Source organism: Rhinopithecus bieti, unplaced genomic scaffold (genome assembly GCF_001698545.2).
Source record: "Rhinopithecus bieti isolate Rb0 unplaced genomic scaffold, ASM169854v2 scaffold_315, whole genome shotgun sequence".
Lineage (NCBI taxonomy): Eukaryota > Metazoa > Chordata > Mammalia > Primates > Cercopithecidae > Rhinopithecus > Rhinopithecus bieti.
This window is the reverse complement of record NW_016803481.1, coordinates 3,498,393-3,507,425: the sequence shown is the minus strand read 5'-3', so window position 1 is coordinate 3,507,425 and position 9,033 is coordinate 3,498,393. Positions and strand designations below refer to the sequence as shown.

The 9,033-nt window shown below is 40.7% G+C and overlaps 1 pseudogene; it reads left to right on the top strand.

The window, feature by feature from the left end:
• Positions 1–7,666: 7,666 nt before the first annotated feature.
• Positions 7,667–8,380, top strand: LOC108537208 (proteasome activator complex subunit 2 pseudogene; annotated as a pseudogene).
• The last annotated feature ends 653 nt before the right edge of the window (positions 8,381–9,033 follow it).

Here is a 9,033-nt window from a genome sequence, read left to right as displayed (position 1 = left end):
CCATTAAGTGAACCAATGCACATATTATAAGAGTTCTAGGCCAGGCGCAGTAGCTCACACTGGTAATCCCAGCACTTTGGGAGGCTGAGGTGGCGGATCACAAGGTCAAGAGATTGAGACCATCTTGGCTAACACGGTGAAACCCTGTTTCTACTAAGAATATAAAAAATTAGCCAGGCGCACCGTGTAGCTCCCAGCTACTCGGGAGGCTGAGGCAGGAGAACTGGTGTGAAACCTGCGGAGGTGAGCTGGCAGTGCAGCCGAGATCATGCCACTGCACTCCAGTCTGGGCAACAGGCAAGACTCCGTTCTCAAAAAAAGAAAAAAAAAAAAAAAAAAAAAAAAAAAAAAAAAAAAAAGAGTTCTAGAAGGAGAAGAGAAAGGGGTAGAAAGCTCCTTTACAGAAATAACAGCTGAAGACTTTCCACAGACTGTGAGAGGGAAATGGACATCCAGATTTCTGAATCTCAAAGATCCCCAAATAGGATCAATCACGGAAGACTACAAGTGCTCCTTAACAATGGATGTCCTAATAAATCCATTGTAAGTTGAACATATTGTAAGTTGAAAATAGATTTAGGCCAGGCTTGGTGGCTCACACCTGTAATCCTAGCACTTTGGGAGGCCGAGGCAGGCAGATCACCTGAAGTTGGGAGTTTGAGACCAGCCTGGCTAACATGGTGAAACCCTGTCTCTACTAAAAATACAAAATTACCTGGGCATGGTGGCACACATCTGTAATCCTAGCTACTCAGGAGGCTGAGGCAGGAGAATCACCTGAACCCGGGAGGCAGAGGTTGCAGTGAGCCGAGATTGTGCCATTGCACTCCAGCTTTGGTGACAGAGTGAGACTCCGTCTCAAAAAAAAAAAGAAGGAAATATATTTAATATCCCAATAAAGCCATCGGTAAGTCAAAAAGTTATAAGTTGAACCATCATAAGTCCAGATTCTCCTCAACTTGTGATGGAGTTAAGTCCTGATAAACCCATTGTAAAGTCAAAAAATCTTAAGTAAAAACACCATGTTGGGAATTTTCTGTACACGAGACACATTTTAATCAAGTTGTCGAAAGTTAAGGACAAATAAAGAATTTTTAAAGCAGCAAGAGAAAAGTGATTTGTCACTTTTAAGAGAATTTCTGTAAGAATATTAGTGGATTTCTTGGCAGAAACTTTGCAGACTAGGAGACAGTGGGATGATATGTTCTAAATATTGAACAAAAGACAACTTTCTTTCTTTTTTTTTTGAAACAGAGTCTCGCTCTGTCGCCCAGGCTGGAGTGCAGTGTCATGATCTGGGCTCACTGCAAGCTCCGCCTGCCGGGTTCGCGCCGTTCTCCTGCCTCAGCCTCCCAAGTAGCTGGGACTACAGGCACCCGCCACCACGCCCGGCTACTTTTTTGCATTTTTAGTAGAGACGGGGTTTTACCGTGTTAGCCAGGATGGTCTCGATCTTCTGACCTCGTGATCTGCCCGCCTTGGCCTCCCAAAGTGCTGCGATTACAGGCGTGAGCCACGGCGCCTGCCCGGCCAAAACACAGCTTTCAATCAGGAGTACTATACCAGGTAAAAGTATCCTTTAAAAGTGATGGAGAGATAGTTTTTCTCAAACAAACAAAAATGAAGGGAGTCCATTACCAGTGGACCTAACTTACTTATCATTTACTTGTCATGTCTGTTTGTTTCTTCTATCTGGAACCAAAAAAATGCTTTAGAAACTAATTTAAATTGAAATAAAATTAACCTAAACAGCAACACACACACAAGCATATGAAAGCATAAATCACACAGGGAAAGGTAAATATATAGACGTAGACAGATTCATGTAACACTGTAAAGATGGTGTATAAATAACTTTTAATCCTAATATAAAAGTTAATAGAGAAAATGTCGCTAATGGATATATGATATAAAAAGATGCACTCTTTGTCTACAAGAATACAAAGTGCTTGTGTGGGGAGTAAAATGGTTTTGTATGCAATTGAACTTAAAATAGAAGGTTAAAAACTGTAAGATATTTTACACAAGCCTTTATCTAATAGTAAAGAAAAAAAAACCTGTAACAGATACACAAAAGATGAAAATTCAGAGCATATTACTACAAAAATCATCAAACAACAAAGGAAGACAGCAAGAAAACAAGAGTCAAAACAATGCAAGACAAATAGAAAATAATTAACAAAATGGCAATGGTAAGTCTTCATCAATAATTACTTAAATGTAAATGGATTAAGCTCACCAATCAAAAGGTATAGAGGCTGGGTGTGGTGGCTAATGCCTGTAATCCCAACAATTTGGGAGGCCCAGGTGGGAAGATTGCTTGAGCCCAGGAGTTTGAGACCAGCCTGGGCTCAAACTATGTCTTTAACATAGGGAAACCCCATATCTACAAAAAAATTTTAAAAATTAACCAGGTGTGGTTGCACATGTCTGCAGTCCTAGCTACTAGGAAGACTGAGGTGGGAGGATCGCTTGAGGCTGGGAGGTTGAGGCTGCAGTGGGCTCGCCACCGAACTCTAGTCTGGGTGACAGTCTTAGTGACCTTGTCTCAAAAACAAAACAAAACAACAAAAACCCCACAAAAGGTATAGAGTGACTGAATGAATGAAAAACAAGATCCAGTCATATGCTGTCTATAATAGATACACTTTACTTATTGTTTCCAGGTTTTAAAAATTACCTTTATTAAAATTTTTTTTTTTTTTCTGAGGTGGCAGTCTTGCTCTGTTGCCCAGGCTAGAGTGTAGTGGCGTGATCATAGCTCACTGGGAACCTCAATCTCCTGGGCTTCCTGCCTCTGCCTTCTGAGTATTTGGGGCTACAGGCATGTACCACTGTGCCGAACTATTCTAATTTTATTTATTTATTTATTTTTGTAGAGATGGGGGTCTCGCTGTGTTTCTCAAGCATGTTTTAAACTCTGGCTTCAAGTTATCCTTCTGCCTCATCCTCGTAAAATGTTGGGATTACAGGAGTGAGCTACCACACCGGGCCTAACTTTTATTTTTAACAAGTTAATACATGCATTATAGGAAAGTGAAAAACACAAGAAGCAGAGAACAAAGTTGTCCGCAATCACAGGCAGTTTACAGTTTGCTGTGTCCTTCTAGGTCCTGTGTGTGTTTAGACACAGCATCCAGTTTTATTGGAGTGAGAGCATACAGTATGTATGTATCATGCTTTTTCACACATCATGAATATTTACCAATTTAAAATCCCAAAGTGATATGAATATTTTGATAACCAAGAATACACGACACCGACTCAATCTGTTAGAAAAAAGTATAATCCCACCTCTTTTGGGACAAAAATTTCATAGAAGACAAAAATGGCAACACTACTCTAGATAAAGGTATTGGCGGAATTCCGATTAACATACTGCGTTTCCGTAGTGTTCAATTTAAAGTGAAACATAGAGGAACAGAGTACACCAAGTATAGTTTTTAAGATAATTCATTATCAGATCTATACCATTCAAATGTTAGCAAGGAGGTATATTTCCATTGAATTACTTAATATATTTCTGCAGTTCAGCCAAAGAGATGCACATACATCAATTGGCTACAGTCAAAATGTAAATATGAACACATCTGCCTACATCTCTCCCTTCACACTTCCTTCTGCTCCTCTGCTGCCTACCTAACAAGTCCTGATATACACTGCTCAGGGAGGGGTTAACAATTCTGTATCCAAGGTGCATTTTTTGTATCCATTATAATAAGATATTTACAAATTGGCTAATTCACTGGCTCTACCTTTATTTTTTCAGATGGAGTTTTGCTCTTGTTGCCCAGGCTGGAGTGCAACGGCGGGACCTTGGCTCACCACAACCTCCGCCTCCAGGGTTTAAGCAATTCTCATGCCTCAGCCTCCCCAGTAGCTGGGATTACAGGCTTGTGCCACCACGTCCAGCTAATTTTGTATTTTTAGTAGAGACAGGGTTTCACCATGTTGGTCAGGCTGGTCTCGAACTCCCAACCTCAGGTGATCCATCCACCTCGGCCTCCCAAAGTGCTGGGATTACAGGCATGAGCCACCGCACCCAGCCACTAGCTCTACTTTTTATCATACATTGTTTGCTCAGGGTGTTCCTATTTAAAAGATAATTTCAGGCTGGGCTGGACTTGAACTCCTGACCTTGGGTGATCCACCTGCCTCGGCCTTCCAAAGTGCTGGGATTACAGGCATGAGCCCCTGTACCCAGCCTGAAAGTATCTTTTAAATAGGAACATTCTAGCCTGGAACTCTTTTCCTTCCTACTTCTGTCAACCCAATGGGCAGATATAAGCATCTATAGTACTTAGCAGGGATTTTCACAATTTCACTTCCATAAGGGTTAAGAACAGTCTTTTCTATGAATTTTAACACAAAATAGACTCAATGTATTAGTTTACTAACACTCCTTTTGTCATACGCTGGTGACCTCTTTAACATCTAGAAGGACTAGATGTTGTAAATCAGGACTTGCTTGTCTTTTATGTATGGTATAAACACAGTCAGGTAAAAGACAATGGACGGACATAAGGGACAGTGGCCAGTTGTGCTTCACCATACACACACTGGTATCAAACCCTTTGCAATTCCTTCTCCTCTATTCTCCCTGAACCAGCATGAATATAGTAAAGTGTACTGCTCAGAGAAGTGGTGTGATCATTCAATTTCCAAAAGACAATATTTCCTATGAATTTTACAAAAGGATATTTACACAATGTGTTCTTTATTACCTCTACATTTAATATACTTTGTGCACGTCTAAACACCTAGACGGAGTAGATGTTTCAAATAAAGACTTAAGTTTGTCTTCTATATACACAGTAGTATTGAATAAGCTACACACATGTAACAATGGTTATATCTGAAAGTATCTACTATATTGTTCTGGTCTAAAATCCTTCATTTCTTCCAGTTCCTCTCCACCACCAACCCGATGGATGTAAGTACATGTGTCACTTAGATGCGATGTTATCATTTTACTTCTAAAAGTCCTTTGGAGAAGACAGCTTTTCTGTGAATTGTACAAAATGTACAAAAGTGTACACTTCTATGAAGTGTACAAAATGAATAGATACACTTTAGAATTAAAGACACATGTAGGTTGACAGTAAAGGGATAGAAAAAGATATTTTATACAAATAGCAACCAAAATAAACCAGAGGTGGTTATACTTATGTCAGACAAAATAGACTTTAGGTCTAAAACTGTCTGTAGACACAAGGAAGATCATTTTATAATGATAAAAAGGTCAGTTCTACAGGAAAATATAACAATCATGTACATACCCAACATCAGAGCACCTAAATATATAAAGCAAATATTGACAGATATGAGGACAGGAACTGACAGCAATACATTAATAGTAGGGGACTTCAGTACCTCACTTAGGATAAGGGATAGAACATTCAGACAGAAAATCAATAAAGAAACAGCTGACTTGAACAACACTATGGAACAGATGGACCTAACCACCACATGCAGAACTTCTTATCCAACAGCAGAAGTATGTACGTGTTTCTCAGGCACACACAAAACGTTCTCTGGGATAGATCACATATTAGGCCACAAAATGAGTCTTAACAAATTTAAGACATTCAAAATAATTCTAAGTACCTTTTTCAACCACAGTGAAATGTAACTACTAATCTATGACAGCAAGAAAATGGGAAAATTCACAAATATGTGGAAACAAAACACACTCCAGGACAACCATTGGCTCAAAGAAGATGTCAAAAGGGAATTTAAAAAGTGTCTCAGCAAGGCGCAGTGGCTCATGCCTGTAAGCTCAGTACTTTGGCAAGCAGGTGGGCAGATCAGTTGAGGTCAGGAGCTCCAGACTAGCCTGGTTAACACAGTCAGGAGTTCCAGACTATGCTGGCCAACATGGTGAAACCCCATCTCTACTAAAAATACAAAAAATTGGCTGGGCGTGGTGGCATGCACCTGTAATCCCAGCTACTCCGGAGGCTGAGGCAGGAGAATCGCTTGAACCCAGGAGGCGCAGGTTGCGGTGAGCTGAGATCATGCCACTGTACTCCAGCCTGAGAGACAGTGAGACTCCGTCTCAAAAAAAAAAAGAAAAGAAAAAAATCTCAGCATTGAATTTCCCTGTTCCTTTAGCAAAGATAAGTTGACTATATTTATATGTGTCTCTTTCTGGGCTCTCTGCTTTCTTCCCTTGATCTGTTTGTCTTGACAACCATATCTTTATACTAAGCCTTAAAGTCAGGAAGTATCTGACTTGTTCTACTCCTTCAATTTCATGTTGCCTATTCTGGGTCTTTTGACTTTTCATATAAACTTTAGATTTCATTTGTTGAAATCCATAAACAATTTGCTGGCATTTTGATTGGGATTTTGATTGTGTTGAATGTATAGATCCAGTTGGGAAGAACTGATATCTTGACAATATCGTCTTCCAATTAATGAATATGGGAACATTTCTTCATTTATTTAGTTCTTCTTTGATTTTGTTCATCAAAAAATTATAGACTTCCTTATATAGATCTTGGATGTGTTTGTTAGGCTTATACCTAAAGATATCATTTCGTGGTTGCTCATGTAAATTGTATTGTGTTTTTAATTATAAATCCCACTTATTCATTGTTGGTATACAGGAAAGCAATGGACTTTTATATATTAAACTTGTATCTTGCAACTTTGCTACAACTGCTTATCAGTTCCAGTTTTTTGTTGATTCTTTTAGAGCTTCTACGTAGATTACACCATCTGCTCAACAGATATCAAAAATATTAGCATTTTGGTGTATATCTTTATAGAGTCTTTTAAAAATAAATTAGATACATTTACATTTATTATGTGTATATGCACATAATTGTATGTAACATAAATGTTACATAATTGGGATTCAGTGAGAAGGCTTTTAGTTTCTCATCTGAGATGCTAGGTACTTGTGAGTTACGACTTCTATTCTCACAACAAGAAAAATCCTGCAGAAACCAAAAATCAACAACTCTTTATCAGTCAGATGATTGAGGTCACATGGCAAGGCACTTCACCTACAATTGGCGAGAGAAGTTAATACACAGAATCAAAGCTTACTGGAGGCCAGGAGCGGTGGCTCATACCTGTAATGCCAGAACTTTGGGAGGTCGAGGTGGGTGGATTGCTTGAGCCAAGGAGTTGGAGGCCAGCCTGGCAGCAACATGGCAAAATCCCATCTCTACTAAAAATGCAAAAATTAGCCAGGTATGGTGGCACACACCTGTAATCCCAGCTACTCGAGTGGCTGAGGCAAGATGGCTGCTTGAACCCAGGAGGTGGAGGTTGTAGTAAGCCAAGATTGTGCCACTGCACTCCAGCCTGGGTGACAGAGAGAGACCCTGACTGAAAAAAAAAAAACGCTTACTGGAGCAGAAGCTCACTGCAGTAGCAAGAACCAGATTCCTTTTACTCAGTACATTGTGTCTGTCCTTCAACAAAAAATTACAGGGCAAATTGAAAGACAAGCCTCATAACCAGACCCATATATTGTAGAGATTTTGGATAGCCTGACAGGGAATTTAAAATAACTATGGCTAACGTGTTAAGGCCTCTAATGGAAAAAGTGAAAAACATGCAAGAACAGATGCATAATATAAGCAGCGAGATGGTAACTTTAATAAAGAATCAGGACTAGCCAGGAGACCAGAGATCTAGCACCTGGAGCAGCATGGCCAAGCCTTGTGGAGTGCACCTGAGTGGGGATGCCTGAAAGCAGGTGAAGGTCTTCAGGCAAAATCTTTTCCAGGAGACTGAGGAATTCCCCTACAGATTCTTGCCACGGAAAATCATATCTGAATCAGCTCTTGCAAGAAGACTCCTTCAATGTGGCTGATCTGACCTCCCTCTGAGCACCACTGGAATCCCCATCCCAGACCCTCTATCCAAGAATGATGAGTTGGAAACAGATAAGCAGGAGGAGAAAGAAGTCTCCCTGGCATGAGAAGGTCCTGTTCCTGTTTCCCTGGTTAAGACGGAAGTCTGGACTCTGAAAGAGAAATGCATTCTGGTGATCACATGGATCCAGCATCTGATCCCCAAGATTGAGAATGGACATTATTTTGGGGTATCACTCCAGGAGAAGATGCTGGAGGGGATGAATGCAGTCAAGACCAAAGTGGAAGCCTTCCAGACAGCCACGTCTAAGTACTTCTCAGAACATGGAGATGCTGTGGCCAAGGCCTCCCAGGAAATTCATGTAATGGATTATTACCAGGCCTTGGTGCACAGGCAAGATGAGGCACCCTATGGGGAGATCGGGGACACTGTGCTTGACCTGAGGGCTTTCTACGCTGAGCTTTATTCTAAGTTCAGAAGCAACCTGGAGAAAATTGTCAACCCAGAAGCCATCTATGTCCTGAGCCCAGGGCTAGAAGAAAAATAAATGACTTACACTTTTTGTGGATTAAAAAACAATAATCAAGGCCGTTTTCTCTCAGAAGTCCCGTCTCTCACACTAGAGAGAGAGAGAGCTGTTTTCCTTTCTCTTTCTTTTACCTATTAAACCTCTACTCCTAAACTCCTATCAGTAATAATAATAATAATAATCAGGCCATGTGTAGTGGCTTATGCCTGTAATCCCAGCACTTTGGGAGTCTGAGGCAGGAACATTGTTTGAGTTCAGGAGTTCAAGACCAGCCTAAGCACTATAGTGAGACCTCCTTTCTTAAAAAAAAAAAAAAAAAAAAAAAAAATCGCCAGACATGGTGGTGCATGCCTGTGGTCCCAGCTACTTGGGATGCTGAAGCAGGAGAATCACTTGAGCCTGGTGGTCGAGGCTGCAGTGAGCTGTGATTGTGCCATTGCACTCCAACCTGGGTGACAGAGTGAGACCTCATCGCATTAACAAAACCAAACCAAACAAAAAATAGACTGGGTGCAGTGACTCATGCCTATAATCCCAGCACTTTGGGAGGCTGAGGCGGGCAGATCATTTGAGGTCAGGAGTTTGAGACCAGCCTGACCAACATGGGGAAGCCTCGTCCCTACTAAAAATACAAAAATTAGCTAGGGGTGGTGGCAGGTGCCTATAATCCC